We start from the raw sequence: 20,203 nt of genomic DNA on the forward strand, positions 1-20,203 counted from the left end.
AGCCAGAATACCTTTATCAGAGGATATCTAAGCCCTCTTGCCCAGGGCATCTCAGTAAAATACACCCAACATCCCTGGAAAGGACATAGAGCCCAAGGTAATTTCCCTACCTTGCAATTTCCTTTGTAGTCTGGCTATTAACTTTAGCCAGGCACCCCTCAACAGCTCGTTTTGCTAAAACAAAAAGACCCAAGGCAGTACATCTTGAAGAACGTCTCTGCCAATCCTTGAAAGTCCCAGTGACTCACCCCATGAGGCTGTTATAAATGATCAAATCGTGAGCCAAAATTATCAAAAAATTTAGCAAAGATTTATTAATTTGTCTGTGAGACTGAAGTTCGGTCTTCGAAACCACCACAGCCAAAGAGACAGCCTCAAGCCCGGGATCGGCGCCGGGTGAACACGGATCTGACCTCCCGAGTGTCAGAGTCCCCCTGTTCCCACTCGCTGCTTCGTGCAGCGAGGTTTTATACAGTTTATTCTGCCCAAGGCAAAGATGACCAAATTTCCTTTGTGTCTCTTCACATGCATCGCTGTTGCTTTCCGTGTGCAGAGCTGGACAAAGGCCGAGTCCAGATGTGCCATCTGCGTCAGAGGAGCCGTGTATTCAGATGTATCAGATTGGCGCCACTGACTATCTTGATAGATGCAATCTGCGAGGCGATAATCGCTCTTGGGTGGCTCCAGACAACTCGGGAAACCGGTGATCATCGTCGTAGAAGCTTCTATTCTTATGTTAAGGTGTCGATTGTTATCTTAACTTGTGTCCAGGAACTAGTTGAATCTAAATAAGACAGCTGCTCCCGGCCAGGGTGGTCAAAAGACATGGTTTGGATTTTACAATATTTTATACCATACATTAATAGCATGAATTATCCATACCGTATATTACAAGGCTGTCCCAACACCTGCAGGGTCAAAGCTCCTGGCATCCACTGTTTACTGTCCTTTATTAATAAGTTCTCCCCTCTTTCTTGTGCCCCACTACCTTTAATTATCTCCAGCTCCTCTGATGGAAAGGACAGCACCAGCACCATCACTTCCCCCTTCCCCCTCAGGCAGCAGCTCAGTCACAGGGGGCAAACGGGGGATCCCAGAGACCTCTGGCAGAAGCACTGCTTTCTGAACATCTCCACTGAGCAGTTGATTACCTGTTGTCTCTTCTGAACACCCTGCCTGATGTCCCTTAACTGCTCTTATTTCTACCTCTTCAGGCAAATTCACTACCTCCAACGAGTGAGTAATTGAGCTCTCAGGAGGGAACGTTTTTCCCTGCAAGTTAACAAACCTCACTCCTCCCAGCTTTCCAAGTGTATGTAGAACCCACGAGCATACTTGGAATATGGAAACATTCTGCTACCAAACTAACTTGAGTTTGGAATTCCAGCCGCTAAATGCTGCTGCTGAAAGAAGGAAAATGGCACCTGTCATTCTGAAATCTTTGGTTTTCTCTGTGTCATTTGACAGTGTAATGATACCAGTTTCAAGATGTTCCCAGTTGTTAAAGGATTCACATTAGTAGGAACATATGTTTGAGAGATTTCAGTTCATTTAAAAATTGTGTTTGTGCTGGTCTTGCTTAGCCTTAGACCTCTGAGCACTTAGGTGCTCTGTTGAGTAGATGGACATAGGGATTGAAAAGATTAAAATCCAAAAAACCTTTGAATTAGCTGAGATGGCTGCGTCTGTATTCTGCCAGATATTACCAGCTTCCTGCTCTTTCTCAATTTTCAGTTTTGTCTTATTTTTGTTGCCGTCTTGGGATTTGGCCAGTGTTAAATTCAGGACAGTTCATGGAAAAGTCTGTCACCACAGCAAAAGATGAAAAGCACATGATGAATAAGAGAAATTACTTCTGAGCAGCATCAGGAAAAGTTGGCTCTGTGCAATGTGCTGGCTGAAGCCCTCCTTTGATTGCAGTTCTCCAAGCTGCAAGAGAGGGTGGAGACAGCAGAATCCCGGGTGTCTGTCCTGGAGACCATGATTGATGACCTTCAGTGGGACATTGACAAGATCCGCAAGAGAGAGCAGAGGCTCAACCGCCACCTGGCCGACGTCCTGGAGCGAGTAAGCGCTGGCCAGGAGACCTGGGAAGTGGGGGGGGTGTTGGATGGATGTGTGACATCCTCTCTGGGACTTTGCTGGGAGAGCTGAGAACCTGCACATTCCTTCTTCAGTCTTGGACCTGCTGTGTCACTCTTGTCAGTATTTCACTGGGTCTTGAAGAAATCTCTTGCATTTTTGCAGGTAAATTCCAGAGGCTACAAGGTGTATGGAGCTGGGAGCAGCCTCTATGGGGGAACAATCACCATTAATGCCCGCAAGGTGAGATCAGGAGCTTGGCTGTGGGCAAGGGGAAGAATACATTCAAGGAGAACGAGGCCCACAATTTGAACAGAATTTACATACTTATTTTAGATAATTTTTAGGTCCTGTGCCACAAATGATCTCGAGGAAGTAACAAGACAGAATGAAAAGCTCAAGGTGAGACATCTGTAGCTGTGTGAGGGTGAAGGCGTTCTGTGGGATGGGCTGCCCTCAGCTTTGCAGTGCTGTGTCTGCAGAAAACCTCATTGCAGCGCCTGTTCTAGAGCCTGCTCTTTAGCTGTGTTACACTTTGCTCCGAGTACAATTGAGCGGGTCTGTGGCTCCACTTGCAGCTCAGTGCGTTGGTGACACCGCGTGGCCACCGTTGGAAATTGTAATGGTTTCCTGCCTGTGTCCCGTTCTGATCTTTGAGTCCATTTTAACCACGTCTGCTTAAAACTGTTTTGACCTCTAGTGATCCCTCCTCCACCTTCCCCACACCCTGTGCAAGTGGAAACCAGAGAACAGAAACAATCAGGGAACTTGTGTGGGGGAGAGAGGCTCTTGAAAGAGTAAAAGAATTTCTGTCTTTCCCACTGTGGAGGATGGATAGGTAGGAAACAGCCTGTGAGTTTGTGATGTTTTAAAGGTGGTAACACAATAAGCTGTGACACTGTGGTAAGTAAGTATATGGTGGGGAGAATAATCCAAATTTCATCTTAGTGGTCAGTGCCAGTTATAGGAAATGTCTGTCCCCATAACTTAAATCCAGAGATCTGATGCTGGAAACTGTCTTGAGGCACCTCTGAATTCTGTTTATCCGCGTGAGTTTGTTTAGAGATAAGTGGCCTTCAGCTTACAACATTTTTCCCCCTCCTAATTACTTTCAAGCTGAATGCAGGTATATATTTGTCTGTTTCTCTGCTGCTAGTCACAATCATTTGCTAACTATCTTTATAAGGAGGATTCACATTCTGTACTTCTTTTTTTACATTTCCTTTCAGTCATTATGTCTTACTGGTAGAAGGCTACCATAATGCCTACTTGCACGTGCACTTCTCTATTCTCTCACTTTTCTATGTGTCCCATCTTTTTTGATGAGGTGATTATTGTTTATGGCAAGTCCAAGGCCATCAATGAGCAAGAAGGTATGATGTTGTGCTGTGCCTAAAAATGACCATCACCTCTCCCACACTGCCCTTTAAGGGCTACAGTGCACTAGAACATCTGGGTTGATTCTTGTTACTGTTACATACTTGTTCTGGCAGGTCTCTTCATCTCAAAAACCAAAGCTCTTCACCTGTTTTATTGGGAGGCCATGGTTGGGTGTAAAACTGGCATGATTTCTTTTCAGACAAAAGTGTTGCTCTGTTATGTGGCAGAATGATAACAGTCTTATTTTGTTCTTTGTCATTGTCACTTAGCTTGTTCTCCATCTCCATGAAAGTCCTCAAGAAGGTTGGCAGAAGTGTGGTTTGTGGCAGAGGTGTTTCTGTTTTTGCAGGCCCCATTAATCGGGAGATGCATCACCTCATCAGCAGCCTCCAGAATCACAACCACCAGCTGAAGGGAGAGGTGCTGAGATACAAGCGCAAACTGAGAGAGGCCCAGGCTGACCTGAGCAAGGTAATAGCAGGAAATGCCAGAAAAGAGGGGAAAGGCTTAGGAGAAGGGGGAATGCTGTCACTCTTGCCAGAAATACCAACCTTTCTGATACGCTGTGCAGGATGCAGTGAAATTTTCTGTGGAGCTCTGCAGTCTGCTGCTTCCTTTGACCAAATGAATGCTCTTCCCTTGTAGCTGTGTAGTGCTCTGTGAAAAGGGAGTGTGGAAACATAGATCTGGGAAGATAAGGGAGAAGGGGGATAAAGAACGCTCCTGGCTAAGAACTTTAAACATTTGTTTTCTTGGTCATCTCTCTTGCTGTTCCACACCAGATCCGCTCTCGCAGTGGCAGTGCTCTCCTCCAGTCCCAGTCCAGCACTGAAGACACAAAGGAGGAACCTGCAGAGATCAAGCAGGAGCCTGATGATCCTTCTGCCCAAGTGACGGTTCCCAGGGCTGCTTCTGAAGATGTTAATGAGATGAGGGCCAGGCAAGATGAAGAGGAACGGGAGCGGGAGAGACAGGAAAGGGAGAGGGAACAAGAGAAGGAAAGGGAGAAGAAGAAATAGAGAGAACGAGAAAAAAAGAGAAAGAGAAGGAAAAGGAGTGAGAGCGGGAAAAGCAGAAGCAGAAGGAATCTGAGAAGGAGAGAGAGTCCAAAGAGAAGGAGAAAGGGAAGCATGAAGATGGAAGAAAGAAGGAGGCTGAAGTGATCAAGCAGCTGAAGACTGAGCTCAAGTAAGAGTTGCTGTTTCTCCCTTTCCTGTGGGAGCAGTGCCCAAGCCTGGGGTGTTCACATGCTCTTGCTTTTACAGGATCAGCATCACTGGAGTTTGGAACCAAGAAAGTTTCTTGACACCCTCTGTATCTGATTGTGATGTGGTCAGTGCAGTAGCCTGAAGCATGAATTACCAAAGGCGAGACTTCATGGTGTGGGTCAAGTAATGTTGATTTGCTGCTGTCATAACAATAGCATAGAAGTTGACAGCAGCAGGTTATTAATAGAGGACACAGCAGTGTTCCCACTCCTATATGGTTCCCAAAGCAGAGGTGGATTGTTTGTAGCTTATTATTAGGGTACCTCTTTCATCTCCAGCCCACTTCTTGCATTTCAGCCCATGTACCTGAACATGTTTCTTTTCCAGCCTGTATTCAGCTGCTGTTTTATGTTACCAGGATAAGATGACCCAAGGATGACTCCATATTGAAAGGAGTAGTGGATTTGTCTTTACAAACAAGCTGTGGGTCTGCTGGTGGATAAAACTAGCACTGGGAGATAAAAAAGAAAATAGGAAGGATTCCACTGATTGATAATGGAAAAAGATATTTGCCTTTACAAATAAACTTCATGTTTGCTGATAAATGAAATCAGACATTGAAAGATGAAAGAAACAATGGGGAAGAAAAACCCCTAAATTCCGTAAGAATTTAAAGTGAAAAGGGAGGGTTATACATTAGAGAGGAATCTTAGGTATCAGGTGTATCAGGAAGTCTATGCCTCTCAAGTACCTCAGCCAATGGGGAAAGAGAGAAAGGAAATAGAGCTGGGAAATTGGGATAAAAAGGGAGGCTGCATCCTCCAAAACCTGGAGAGACCCCAGGGGAATGCCCCGTGGCCTCTCCCTTTATTCAAATAAGGTAAAAGGACTCCTCTGTCTCCTTTTTGGACACAAACCTCTGGTGTTTGTGGATTAATTTTTCCTAACAATATCCATGTGGGAGATGAGAGAATATTGCCAGGCTGTGGTGCTGGCTGTGTAACAGTGTGGTTTGCTGCTGTGTTCTCAGTGTGGTCTGTCTCCCTTTCTCCAGGAAGGCTCAGGAGAGTCAGAAGGAGATGAAACTCTTGCTAGATATATACTGCTTTGGCCCCAAAGAGCAGAGAGACAAAGTGCAGCTGATGGCAGCTGAGAAGGCAAAAAGCTGAGGTATTCCTAATTTCTCTTCCTTTTTCTTTTTAATGTGTTACTTAAACTTCTTTTCAGATACTCTGCAGCAAAACTGTGTTGTTTCTCTCCTCAGAACTGAGGACTGTTTGTCTTCTCAGCTTTGTCACTTAGAGATTGGAATGGTCTGGAGATAAACAGGGACTAGTTGCTAGTGCAGGCACACACACCCACACCAGTCTCTAGGCTCATAAGCACAGACCCATTTGCAGATCCCTTTGGTTCCAGCATGTCCCTCTCTTTGGGACCCCTGTGGTTCCAAGCCCCTCTTGCCTTGTTCACAAGCAGGTCTCACCTATAGGCAGCACTTCCTCTATGCAGCACACACACATGGGGTAAAGAGTTAGATTACATGGCAATACTTAGGAAAAGATACAAGCTAGGACAGGACAGGCTGTGTAATGAAAAGATACAAGAAGCTAGGACAGGACAGGCTGTGATGATTGTGGGCAAGGCTGAGCCAGACAACTGTGTACTGATTGCCCATGTTTCCCATGGGACTGGCTCCTTTTATACCCTTCTCTGTTGTCTTGGTTTGGAAAGACAGGAGTCTGCTAAGGAAGGCAGGAGCCTCCCCTGAAATTGAGAATGTAAACCCTCCCCACCCCTCCCGAATTGCTATAATTTTAAATTAAGGGGCTCTCAGGCAAAGATATGGGAGCAGGCAATAACAGTTCTTTAATAGGGAAGAAATAAAAAGAATAAAATAAACAATACAGTCCACTGGAACAACACTGACAGAGTCAGAACCCAACCTGACACCCTGTCGGTCAGGGTGTTGGTGGCAGTCCGATTGAAAATGTGGCTGCAGTCCTCTGAAGTATCAGGGGTGGTTCTGTTGGAGCAAGGGGGTTCTGTAGAGAAGGATGTAGTCTTCCTCTGAAGATCCAGGAGGAAAAGGCAGCTGCTGTTCCTCTGGGGAATCTCGTGGAGAAAAACTGAACTGCAATTTCAGAATCTCAGAGTATATCGGGTAGCAGTGCTTGGCTCCTCCCTCTGGGCGGAGCATCTCGCAATGGGATGTTATAGTTCTTATCAGTCATGCACCAATATTCAATAGTCTGTTATCAGCGGAGGTCCCCTCCCGAGGAAGGTGTGAATGTGGTCATTCAAAGAGAGAGATAAGGCAAACTGCTCACTTGACAAGGTAATCAGCCATACAGATGGTAATGGAAAACATCTTACATGCAATCTTCAACATCTGTCTAACCCCAATTTGTTCATCCTTGGTCTCCATTCCCCTGCACATTACTTCTTGATTTGAGCAGCTCTTGATTGCCACAGCTGTCCCAGTTCAGGAGCCATTCCTGCTTTACAGTGTCATCAGTTACAAAGTCCCAGCTGATCTTCCCGGAGGTGGTTCCTGTAGTTTCTTGGAAGCTGTTGTGACTGGAGAGGTTTGCTTCCTCTCTTTGTCTCTGTGTTTGTTTTGTCAGGTTTGTGTCTCTGTATATTTTATTTTGGGGTTTCTCCTTCTCCCACACTCAGATAACCTTGATGGAGTAAACATTTTCACGCTCCCATGTGCTCTCAACAGTTAGTGTGACTGACCAGGTTTCATTCTCATCACTGCCTCCCTTACCATTTGTCTGCCAAGTTTGCATCTCTGTTTTATTTTACCCCCTTTTCCTGTTATCTCCTCCTTGTATGGAAGAAGATCCTTGACCAGATGACCTTAAAGGAGCAGATGCTCTCTGATCACATATCCATACATGTACAATTGCAGGAGACTGATGTTCCTACTCTGATAAAAGATGCTGTGAAATTTTCAAAGTTGTGGAAGTCAAGATCTTGGGCCTACAACCCATCTCAATGGTACATCTGCCTATAATACTCTGTGAAAACAACCTGGGGCTCTATTGCCATGCTTTGAAGGCAGTCCTGAGTGTTTCAGAGAATTTTGGAGAAAACAGGCTCTGAACAATGCTCTGTGCATATCCTTGTGCTTCGTGTTGTTTCTGGTTGGTTCTTGTAGCCTGAAGAACTGAGGCAGAGGGTGAAAGAATTGGAAGACAAGGAAAAAAAGGAGAATAAGAAGATGGCTGATGAGGATGCCCTCCGCAAGATCCGAGCAGTGGAAGAACAGATTGAATATTTACAGAAGAAACTTCACATGGCTAAGCAGGTGAGAAATTCCTGATGAAAAATTCCTCTTTTGGCTGGGGCAACTGGAAGAGCTGCATTCAGATTACGTCCAGGAAGAGAGAAGGAATTTTATCTGTATGGGCCAGAGATGGGAGTTTGGTGCTAGTTTACCAAAAAGGAAGAAAACTGAGCAAGCAAAAGAGCCACCAGCAAAATAACCCCCTCCACCCTCAGCGCTGGGATATCACAGGCAGGCCGTGGTGGGAAACATTTAATAACAATTAAATATTAAATAAACAGTTAAACATGTGGCCTTGGTGAAGCACATTGAGGAGAATTGGCTTTATCAACCATTAGGGGAAGAGATGACAATTTCTTTTTAAGAGTTATTACCTCCTCAGTTCATCTAGTGAATATGTTTGCATGGAAGTGGTACATATCTTCTGCTAAAAAAGACTCAATCCAATGAGAGAGCAGGACCACCTCAGCAGGATAGAGGCAAGCCAATGAATTGACATGTACTTTCTTAGAATTTGGATTTTTGTTATTGTAGAACAGAACTGCTCTACCTTGTCAATGCTGAAGTGGCCAAAGTGAGTTTAAGGAGCTTGGCAGCCTGTTAGTTGGAAGCTGTAAAGCTGTGCACATGTAGAATTTTTGCCCTGGTGTATCTGACAGCTGTTCAGCTGCTGGGAATTGGGTGTTGGTTTCTGCCCAGCTCTGGCAACAACTGTGTCAAACCTGATTCAGCCAGACAAGTGACAGGTGACCATCTTTTCTCTGCACCTTCAAATTCAGAGTATCTGCTGTGGTGCAGACTTGTAGGGAATACATTTTTCTGATTATTGGGATTATGGTATTCCCTGATGCCAAGAATCTTCCTCCATGTTCGCTAGGTTTGATGTCTCTGAATAAAATGTTCAGGCTCACTCTAGGGGGTCCAGGGCACAGTTTGGCCAGAGCCTGTGATTCTTTTGCAGGAGGAAGAGGCCCTGCTGTCAGAAATGGATGTCACGGGCCAAGCCTTTGAAGACATGCAAGAGCAGAACATCCGCCTGATGCAGCAGCTGCGGGAGAAGGATGATGCCAACTTCAAGCTGATGTCAGAACGTATCAAGTCCAACCAGATCCATAAGCTGCTGAAAGAGGAAAAGGAGGAGCTAGCAGACCAAGTTTTGACACTGAAAACACAGGTAATAGGGAAAAAGGAGAGAGGACAAGAGAGATGGTGGGGAGATGGAGGTGTGGGTTATCTGTTTTAGACAGCTGCCCACAACTGTTTGCTCTCTCCCCCACTGAGGGAATGAGGAGAGAATCAGAAGGGACAAAGTGAGAAAACAGGTGAGCTGAATAAAGGCAGTTTAACAGTTAAAGCAGAGATGTCCATACAAGTGAAACAAGAAATTCATTAATTGGTTACTTCCTGGGGCAGGCAGGAGTTGAGCCATCTCCAGGAAGGCAGGGCTTCATCAGGCCTTACTGTACTAAATGCTGCAGCTCTGAGCATCCTCCCATTGCCGCCTTTCCACCAGCTGTTATTGCTGAGCACAGCATTGTAGGTGTGGAACACCCCTTGGGCCAGCTGGATCAGCTGTCCTGGCTGTGTGGCATCCCAGCTTCTTGGGCACCCTCAGCCTACCTGCTGGTGGCAGCATGAGACACAGAAGGTCTTGGTGCTGTGTAAGTTCTGCTCAGCAGCAGCTAAAACAGTGCTGTGTTACTGACAGTGTTTTGCTCCAAAATGCAAAGCATAGCAGCATGTGAGCTGCTCTGAAGAGAATTAACTGTCCTCACCAGAATCAGTCCAGGATGGAGTGTTCCTCTCACCAGCCTGGGAATGCATCAGGATTCAAAGGGGCCTGTCATTGTAGGAAACAGAAGCTGCTGTATGTGTGACGGTGTTCACAGGGGTTTTTCGAATGAGGGAAGAGACGAGAATGTTGACTCCATATTTCAGAAGGCTTGATTTATTATTTTATGATATATATTACATTAAAACGATACTAAAAGAATAGAAGAAAAAGTTTTCATCAGAAGGCTAGGCTAAGAATAGAAAAGAATGAATAACAAAGGTTTGTGGCTCAGACAGAGAGCCAAGCTAGCTGGGCTGTGATTGGCCATTAATCATAAACATCCAAGATGGGCCAACCACAGATGCACTATTAATAAAGCCTCCGTGTGACCTTAGCTAACCTCAGGAGCCCTGTTCCCTTGAGAACAGAGTGCCCCGGGGTCCCAGCGTAGCACAGGCGTGGCTGCAGGGCTGTCTGCCAGCAAGCATAGGTGATTGTCAGCTCTAGTGAGATTCAGCTCAGGAGTTCAGCTTGCTTGCTAGGCAGGGTTAGCCCAGGGCGAGAGGCAGAGAGGATGAGACAGAGGAGAAGACGCGACCAGAGGTTCCACGAGATGTCTTTATTGATGCAAAGGGGTCCCGGTCAGTGCTCGTTCTGACGAGTGGGCTAAAGTGTGCCCCTTTTATAGGATTTAGAAGGATTGAGTTTGAACCAATGGCAAAGGGTTAAAGTCCTAACCTATAGGGTTACAGGGATATGCTCTAGGGTGGGGGTCAGGAGGTCAGGAAGTAAAAATGCTGTCTCATTCAAATCCTCCAAGGAGCCTTGCTTATGTCCATAGGGACTGCTACGATGCACCTATTGCATTCCACAGCAGCAGATAATCACTGTTTACATTTGTTCCTGAGGCCTCTCAGCTTCTCAGGAGGAAAAAATCCTAAGGAAAGGATTTTTGTAAAAAGACGTCTGTGACACTGTACAGGCATTACAATGTCCTATGGGTTCACTGCTATGGAGAGCAGATGGGTGAGGAAAAGTGGGAAGTTTTTTTCCTGTTGGAATAGTACTTCTGCCTGTATATTCTACCTATAGCTGTATATACTGGTAACAAGCAGGAGGAGTTGGAAACTGTTGGGAAGGATGAAAGTTTGACAAGAAAGTTTCAGAGATATGTATGCTTAGCAGAACAATTTTAAAATGTAGAGTTGAATGAAGGTATAGATACGGAAGCAAGTTTTGATATAGAAGAAAGTTTACACCCTTACAGATACACTGATCATATCGGCCCACTGAACACTGGGGGCATCTGATGCAGAGTGCAAAACTTCTTAAAAAAAAAAAAAAAAAAAAAAAAAAAAAATTTAAAAAAAAAAAAACCCACCCCCCCCCCCCCTCCTCCCCCCCTTCCTTCCACAAAAAAAAAAAGTTTTTTATCTGCTCTGTTGGGGTGTATTTTAGAATGACCTGCCTTGTACTATTTCCATTAAGAAAATTTAGAATTATCAGGAACTGCTAGGATCAGAACTGTCTTGAGGCAGGTCATGTTTACGTAGGGTTTGGCTGTCTCTGTAATAAAGAAAGCAGGAAACAAACCCCTGGAACAATGAAGCAGAGCAAAAGAGGAACATTTTGATGGTCAATTTGTTCCCTACAGCTCTCGGCCAACTGAATTTTGGGGTCATCTACTGGGGAGTGCAAAGCTGCTTTTACTTCCACTGCCTGGTGCCATTGTGTGTGTCCCACCACTTTGTTTGATGTGAAGAGAAATAAACAAAATCCCACACCAACAAGCTGCAACCCAGAACTGAGTGGGAATTACAGAAATAAAGGCCTTGAAAAGTAGCTTTGGAGAGGGTCTACATCCTAGACAGTGTGAAAGCCTCAGGCCTGGCCAGGCTGGGCTTAGGGCTGGCTGGGCTTGGGAAGGGAATGGAAGGGGATGGAGTTGGGGTGGGGTTTTGCAGCCATGGAAACGAGAGAAGCATGGGGAGCGTGTCACAAAGGGGCAGCCCCAGGCTGGGCTGGTGCAGGTTGTGCTGGACACGGCCCCAGCGGCAGCAGACGCGTCTGGCTCTGCCTCTCTGTGCCGAGCGCTGGCGATTGGAGTCACCCGGCCTTGTTCTAAGGCTGGGTACCAAGCTCCCGTCGCTGTCAACTCCGAGAGTGATCCCAGATTCAAACCCAGACACTTCTGCCAGGCAGAAGCACGGGTTTGAAGATGGATGTTACTAGAAAAGGAAAGGCCAAGGAAGGAAAAGGTGAGGATAGAAGGGAGCTGTAGGGCTGCTGAGCCAAATGGAAAAAGATTCCCCAGATTTCAGGGAAAACTGGTCCATGTTGGTCGGTGCTGGCTCTGTGTCAGAGTAGGTGGCGGTGACAGCTACAGATGATCCTTCAAGGTCACCCATGGCATCACAACATTGTCTCATTAGTTTATGCTACTTTTCCCTGGTTTTTGACAGTGGCCAAATGACTTATACTGTCAACCAGGACAGGGACTGTGGCCATTCAGCTGACCACAATTTGGACATGGTCATGAGATGCAAATCCTGTTGCTTTCTTTGCCATCAATGTTTGGTCTCACTACAGATAAATCTTCCCATTCTTCCTCTGCTTGCTGATTGGGTCCAACCCTGAGGATGGTATTACGGTGCCATAGGAACAGCAATAAGGCCTGCCTGGTGGCTGAGAGGTCTTTGTGGTTTGAAGAACAACAGGTCACAGCTCTGAGGGTTTTTCGTATGGTTTCACAGAGGACCAGCCTCAAGTCATAGGTAAATTTTCTTTTTTGCCCTGTTAGCAATTGTAGACCTTCCACCTGACAGGAACTGACCCTTTCAGTGAAGTTTGAACAGGTCCTGATTTGGCTCTTGAGCTGGGCCAGAAATGATGGGATACTAAGGGTGGGTGTGCATCTACCCCCAGTGCCTCCAGCCCCATTCCTGGCCATGGCATGGGGGCCCTGGAGCAACGTGGGCAGGCAGAGAGCTTGCAGAGAGCAGCAGGGCAGGGAGCTCTGCTGAACTTCCTAAATGCCAGTGAGCCTGAGATGATGGATGTGTGGGAGCTGGAGAGCAGCCAGCATGCCGAGAGCTCAGCAGCATCTGGGCTCAAAGGCTGCTGGGGAAGTGTGGGAGGGAAGGGCAGCAGCAGAAGAAATGAGGGCCTTGAGAAAAGCAGGTTTTGGCATCCTGCAGAATGGCTTTGTGGGGCCATGGCTGGAGATCAGCAGTGGCTGTGAGACACCTTAGGGGCAGGGAGAGAACAGTGATCTAAAGCCACTGCCATGCCATCCAAAAGGCCAGTGGAGGCAGTGGCACCCCAGAACATCTTGATGTCAAACATGTGGATGCCAGCTGGGAATGTAGCCACACTTGCAGAGGAGTGAGCAGAGGGGGAGAGGTGTCAAATGTGGGACATGGTCTCTCCCTCACCAGTTCCCTTTGCATTCCCCATCCTTTGCCAATCTGCTCCATCAGTTTGACTTGTTTATTCCTGCCAGGTCCCAGTTGAGGGCATATCTAAATATCTTGAGGCATGAATGGGGGCAAGGCTGTTTGCTTGATCTGAGCACTGTGTTTTATTCTTTCCAGACCTCCTTGCCATATATCCAGTGGTGGGGAAATGAAGAAGGGGGCATTTGGAAAATCTTTGATCCCCGTTATGCGCAAGGCAGGCAGTCTCCGTGTTGGCAGTGCTGCGGGGTCTCTGCGCAGATCTCCCCAGCTGGATTTGCAGGAGTCCCAGGAGATGAGGTAAGCCAAGGTGTCTGCTGCTCCAGTGTGCTGTTCACCTCACTCTTCCCATCTCCTGTGGTGATTTTGCACAGTCAGCTGTCCCATGTATTTAGGCAAACCTCTGTGTATTCAGCATTTTGCCCATCTATGATGATCCAGCACAATGTCAAAGCCAACAGCAATGCCCCAAGAGCAGAGGTGGTGGTGGGGAAGAGGAGGCAGGGCTTCAAAGCACCTCAGGATGGGTCCCCTGCTGGACTTGGCTATTATTTACAGCCAGAGCTTGGCCAGCTCTGTGTGACTCCAGCAACTGAAAGCTTAAGGACAATTAATCATCTTTGCATCCTTTTGGGTTTATGTGTTGCATTTCCCTCCTTCATAGAAGTGACCATGCTAAGTAGGTTTGCCTCCTTTCATGGTACACCCATTCCCTCCCTTCTCTTTCTACCTCCTCATATGTTCTTTTGTCCTCCATTTTCTCCAGGCCAAGATCCAGCAGCAGAAGCCAAGAGAAGTCCTTGGAACATGCAGGTAGGTACAGGGCATGTCTGTCCTAAAATGACCATTGGAGTCTTGACTCTGAGGTGACATTTGGAAAGCTTGGTTTACAACCCATTCTTTTAAAAATTTCTTTAAATTCATTTCAATTCCTTGATGGGCTCAGTGGACTCTCCCAGAGCCCAGTCCCTGGGAGTGTTCTCTGGTGGTGCAGTGAAAATTCCTCCAGTGTGAAGTGTTGAGTGGCAGGAGCTGGAGTGGTACCTTGGGGTCCTGGAAATGCTGTGCAGGAAAGGGAAACATTGCTCTCCATCCTGCACATGCCTTTTATCTCCCTGCAGCCTTTCTAGTGTCAAAATGAGAAGAGAAAAGGAAGGCATTTAGCATGAAATGAGAAATGTTCCCACTCCTTCCTCCTGCCCTTGAAGGAGAAAAGCTTTCCTTGGGGCTGTTTCTGAGCTGAACCCTTTGAGATTTGAAGGCGATTCATGGACATTGCCTGGTTTTGCACTGGGAGGAATAGGGAAACCTCCTATGATAGAAAGTCCTTTTGACTTTTCCAATGAAGGAGAAGGAGACTTCCAAATGGATGCAGCCTAGGCAGGGTGTGAGTTTGTCATCCTCTGAGAGCACAGTCCCAAAGCCACCTATGGCAGGTTCACAGTGACAAATCTCTTCCCCGGCTGTCTGTGCCTGTGTCAGTGTTGCAGGCTGAGGCTGGGGCAGGAGATGCCTTGTGCCTTGTGCCTGTCCCTGCCTTGCCTGATCCCTGACAAGTGGAATTGTGCCAGACCAAATGCAGTTTCTGGTGCATCTGGGTCAGGCAATGCTTTCAAGTTGAAAGCCTCATTGACACTGTTGTTGTTCCTTTGGCATCTCTGGGTGTGTAATGATAGGAGAGATGAGACTTGGAGAAATAATTCTGGTGATGCAGAAAAAGGGATCAGATCTCCTGGTTCCTTGGCTTAGGGTTAGTTCTGCCAAATTCTGGATATGGCCCCTTTGGAATGACTCTTTCATTCCTGGTATGCAACTGGAATGCTGAATGCAGCTGGAGAGTAATATTGCTCATTAAAGGAGCTGCCAGTTTTGCTGGATTAATTCTGGAGCAGGAATGACCTATCTCATTAATCCTTTCCTGTCTCTTTTTTAGTACTGATCGGGACATTTTACAGAGGGAAAGAAATCCAGTTTTAAGATGGGTGTTCCTCTCTAACAGCTTGGATGCCACATGATTTTATCCTTTGTGAAACCATGTAAAGAATTAATTCTCTGAGTGTTAACAGCTCTGTTGGAGATCACATCAGAATGACCTGCCCTCTGTTATTTCCCTTAAGAAAATTTTGAATTGTCAGTATTAGGCAAGATCAGAAATGTTTTGAGACAGGTCGTGTTTTATGACAGTTTATGGTTTTATGTTGGTTGTTTGGTCTCTGCATGAAAGAAAGCAGGGGAAAAAGGCCATGGAACAATGAAGCAGAGCAAAAGTGGCAATTTCAATTGGATGGCCGTTTTTTTCCCTGCAGTCTCCTTGAATACTGGAGGATATGTAATGTGGATTGCAAAGCTTCTTGGAACATGAGGTGCCATTGCTTATGTGCCAGCACTTCCTCTGTTGTGAAGAGAAATAAAAGCAATGAACAAAACCCAACCCAGAACTGAGTGGGAGTTACAGAAACAAAGGCCATGAAAATTAGCTTTGGAAAGCAATTACTTGCTAGGTGTAATTGTCAAATTCTGGAGACCACTGTGGGTTGCCAACAGTTTAGATGGAAAGGAATTTCAAAGTAGTAGATGAGCAATGAGCAACACATAAGCAAAGCTAGTAGAAGCTTTCTCTCTTGGCTTGCCAGCTCCATACAGTTCAGAGGAATTCTAGTGAGGCTGGTTTCATGAAAAATAAAAACAGGGCGATCTTCTGAATAGTTAAAAAACCCCTTGGATGCCTCATCCATGAGATGGATTGATGGTAAAGGTGGGAGTTCACTGAACTCACTTCTTGCCTTGTGAGCATGGCTCAGCCTCACACAGAGGTGAGGTTGGATCTGAGCTGCTCTCTGTTGGGAGGAAGGGTCTTGTGGCAGCCCAGAGAGGCTGTGCACATTGCCAGGGAACAGCTGTGCCCTGCATGTGCCCCCTGCAAGGAGCTGTGCTGCTGCCAGTGCCCCTGGAGCTGTAGGGCTGCTGAGCTGTGGGGCAGGGAGAGGAGCAGGAGGGTGCATGTGCAGCTGAGCCATTGCTGGAGAGCACAGGGCTCTGGGCTCCCTGCTGTCCCAGGGCAGCCCAGAGGCCAGGCTGTGCCTGTGGTAGCTCTGGGGAAGTGGCTCAGGGTTTTCCCCCTGGCCTGCCTCAAGTGTCTGCCAGCAGGAGCATGTTTCCCTGTGCAGCTGTTTAGAAGTTTCCAGGAAGTCTGTCCCATGAAATATGGAGCTTCAGGTGCTTTAGATTTACTTTGTGGGCTCTGTTACATTTTGTGTCTCCACTTTGCAGGCCTGACTGACTACAGTGTTTCCAAGAGTCTTCCTCAGACACGTCCCTCTTCACTCCTTCCCTCCAAGCCCTTGCCTCCCATCCAAGAGAGCTCTTCTTCCATCAAGCCAAGCGAAATATGCAGCAGAGAGAGAAGAGAAAGGGAAAAAGTGGCACTGGCTACAATGATATCAGAGGAAAAAGCAGGAGCAGAGTTCAGAGGGAAAAGGACATAAGGTAAGGACACCAAGCTAAGTCCTGTGTGGTAGATTTTCAGTTTATGTGCTGTAGGCAGAGCTTGGAGACCTTTTCCTGTGCTGTGAGCCCAGGGAAGCAGCTGAGCCAAGGAAGAGCTCAGCTGGACACTGCGCTTCAGGCTGTCTTTGCAATGGGTGTGAAGTGCAGACTGAATGTCCTCAGCATGTATCAATAACAGGAGAGGTCTTTGAATGGTTTCTGGGCTCTGTCGTGGTTCCTTGTCTATCTTATGGCTGAGAAAACACCAACAAGCAGTCAGAGCAGCTAAAGTTGTCCAATCTGGAAAAGCAATCCTTCTCCATTTAGTAACCTACATGGTATCTATGAAACACCTCTATGTCTTGGTGGTGTTTTCTGTCAGCTGTGTCTGTTTTGGATGGAAAAAGGTGTTTGCAGGAAGCGTTGCCAAGTGAGGTTGTCTCAGCTTGTGAGTTGTACAGCCATGCCCTCTGCACAGTTGTCTCTGATGCTATTTCCAGACTCCATCAGCTCCTGGGCAGCTGTGTGCTCTGGCATGGCTTTGTCCAGAGGGAAGGGATGGGAGGTGGCCATGGGGAGAGCAGCCCAGAGCCCAGGCACACGATTGCCTTTGCAGCAGGGCCAGGACCTGCAGTTGTTTTGGGTTTGCTGTGGGGTGCAGGAGGAGGCAGATGAACAACAGCTTTGGTAGAGAGAATGTGCAATGCAAGGCTTGGGTACTTGATTTCAGCCTTGCAGAGAAAGGGCCCAATGTATCCCTGACAGGAACTGACCCCTTTCAGTGAAGTTTGAACAGGTCCTGATTTGGCTCTTGAGCTGGGCCAGAAATGATGGGATACTAAGGGTGGGTGTGCATTCTCCCCGCATGCCTCCAGCCCCATTCCTGGCCAGGCATGGCCGGGGGCCCTGGAGCAACGTGGGCAGGCAGAGAGCTTGCAGAGAGCAGCAGGGCAGGGAGCTCTGCTGAACTTCCTAAATGCCAGTGAGCCTGAGATGATGGATGTGTGGGAGCTGGAGAGCAGCCAGCATGCCGAGAGCTCAGCAGCATCTGGGCTCAAAGGCTGCTGGGGAAGTGTGGGAGGGAAGGGCAGCAGCAGAAGAAATGAGGGCCTTGAGAAAAGCAGGTTTTGGCATCCTGCAGAATGGCTTTGTGGGGCCATGGCTGGAGATCAGCAGTGGGTGTGAGACACCTTAGGGGCAGGGAGAGAACAGTGATCTAAAGCCACTGCCATGCCATCCAAAAGGCCAGTGGAGGCAGTGGCACCCCAGAACATCTTGATGTCAAACATGTGGATGCCAGCTGGGAATGCAGGCACACTTAGCCACACTTGCAGAGGAGAGAGCAGGAGGGGAGAGGTGTCAAATGTGGGACATGGTCTCCCTCACCAATTCCCTTTGCATTCCCCATCCATAGCCAAATTGCTCCATCAGTTTGACTTGTTTATTCCTGCCAGGTCCCAGTTGAGGGCATATCTAAATATCTTGAGGCATGAATGGGGGCAAGGCTGTATGCTTGATCTGAGCACTGTGTTTTACTCTTTCCAGACCTCCTTGCTATATTCCAGTGGTGGGGAAATGAAGAAGGGGTCACTGGGACTGCCTTTGATCCCCCCAATACGCAAGGCAGGAAGTCCCCCTCTTGGCAGTGCTGCGGGGTCTCTGCCAAGCTCTCCCCAGCTGGATTTGCAGGAGTCCCGGGAGATGAGGTAAGCCAAGGTGTCTGCTGCTCCAGTGTGCTGTTCACCTCACTCTTCCCATCTCCTGTGGTTATTTTATTTTGCACAGTCAGCTGTCCCATGTATTTAGGCAAACCTCTGTGTATTCAGCATTTTGCCCAGCACAATGTCAAACCCAACAGCAATGCCCCAAGAGAAGAGGTGGTGGTGGGAAGAGGAGGAGAGGGCTTCAAAGCACCTCAAGATGGGTCCTCTGCTGGACTTGGCTATTTAATATTTCAGCCAGAGCTTGGCCAGCTCTGTGTGACTCCAGCAATGGCAAACTTAAGGACAATGAATCAGCTTTGCATCTTGTTGGGTTTGTGTGTTGCATTTCCCCCTTCATCAGAGTGACCATGTTTAAAAGGTTTTGCCTCCTTTCATGGTACACCCTTTCCCTCCCTTCTCTTTCTACCTCCTCACATGTTCTTTTGTCCTCCATTTTCTCCAGGCCAAGATCCAGCAGCAGAAGCAAAGAGAATTCTGAAGATGCAGGTAGGTACAGGGCATGTCTGTCCTAGAATGACCATTGTAGTCTTGACTCCGTGGTGACATTTGGAAAGCTTGGTTAAAACCAATTCTTTTCAAAATTTCTTTAAATTCGTTTCAATTCTTTGGTGGGCTCAGTGGACTCTCCCAGAGAGAGAGTTCTCTGGTGGCACAGTCAAAATTCCTCCAGTGTGAAGTGTTGAGTGGTACCTGGGGGCCCTGGAAATGCAGTGCAGGAAAAGGAAACATTCCTCTCCATCCTGCACATGCTTTTTATCTCCCTGCAGCCTTTTTAGTGTCACAATTAGTAGGGAAAAAGAAGGCATTTAGCATGAAATGAGAGATGTTCCCACTCCTTCCTCCTGCTTTTGAAGGAGAAAAGCTTTCCTTGGGGCAGTTTCTGAGCTGAACCCTTTGAGATCTGAAGGAGATTCATGGACATTGCCTGGTTTTGCATTGGCAGAAATAGGGAAACCTCCTATGATAGAAAGTCCTTTTGAATTTTCCAGTGAAGGAGAAGGAGAAGGCGGCTTCCAAATGGATGCAGCCTAGGCAGGGTGTGAGTTTGGCATCCTGTGACAGCACAGGCCCAAAGCCACCTATGGCAGGTTCACAGTGACAAATCTCTTCCCTGGCTCTCTCTGCCTGTGTCAGTGCTGCAGGCTGAGGCTGGGGCAGGAGATGCCTTCTGCCTTGTCCCTGTCCCTGCCTTGCCTGATCCCTGACAAGTGGAATTGTGCCAGACAAAATGCAGTCTCTGGTGCATCTGGGTCAGGCAATGCTTTCAAGTTGAAAGCCTCAATGACACTGTTGTTGTTCCTTTGCCATCTCTGGGTGTGTAATGATAGGAGAGATGAGACTTGGAGAAATAATTCTGCTGATGCAGAACAAGGGATCAGATCCCCTGGTCCCTTTGGGGATCAGGGTTAGTTCTGCCAAATCCTGGGTATGGCCCCTTTGGAATGACTCCTTAATTGCTGATGTGCAGCTGGAATGCTTAATGCAGCCAGAGAATAGTACTGCTCAGTAAGTAAGGTGACATTTTTGCTGGATCAATTCTGGACTAGAAATGACCTATCTCATTAAACCTTACCTGTCTCACTTTTATTACTGACCCCAGCATTCTACAGGGTGAAGGAATCCAGGTTTAAGACACTCATCCTGCTTGGCTGCCATGGGATTTTATTCTCTGTGCAGCCATGTAAAGAACTAGTTCTCTTAATTCTAACTGCTCTGTTGGAGAGTATTTCAAAATGACCTCCCCTCTGCTATTTCCATTAGGAATATTTTGAATTGACAGTATTAGCCAAGATCAGAAATGT

The 20,203-nt window shown here is 47.1% G+C and overlaps 1 pseudogene; it reads left to right on the top strand.

Annotated features, from left to right (window-relative positions):
• Positions 1-1,920: 1,920 nt before the first annotated feature.
• The window catches only part of LOC115915931, a 43,868-nt pseudogene continuing 25,585 nt past the window's right edge, over positions 1,921-20,203 (top strand).

Source organism: Camarhynchus parvulus, unplaced genomic scaffold (genome assembly GCF_901933205.1).
Source record: "Camarhynchus parvulus unplaced genomic scaffold, STF_HiC, whole genome shotgun sequence".
Lineage (NCBI taxonomy): Eukaryota > Metazoa > Chordata > Aves > Passeriformes > Thraupidae > Camarhynchus > Camarhynchus parvulus.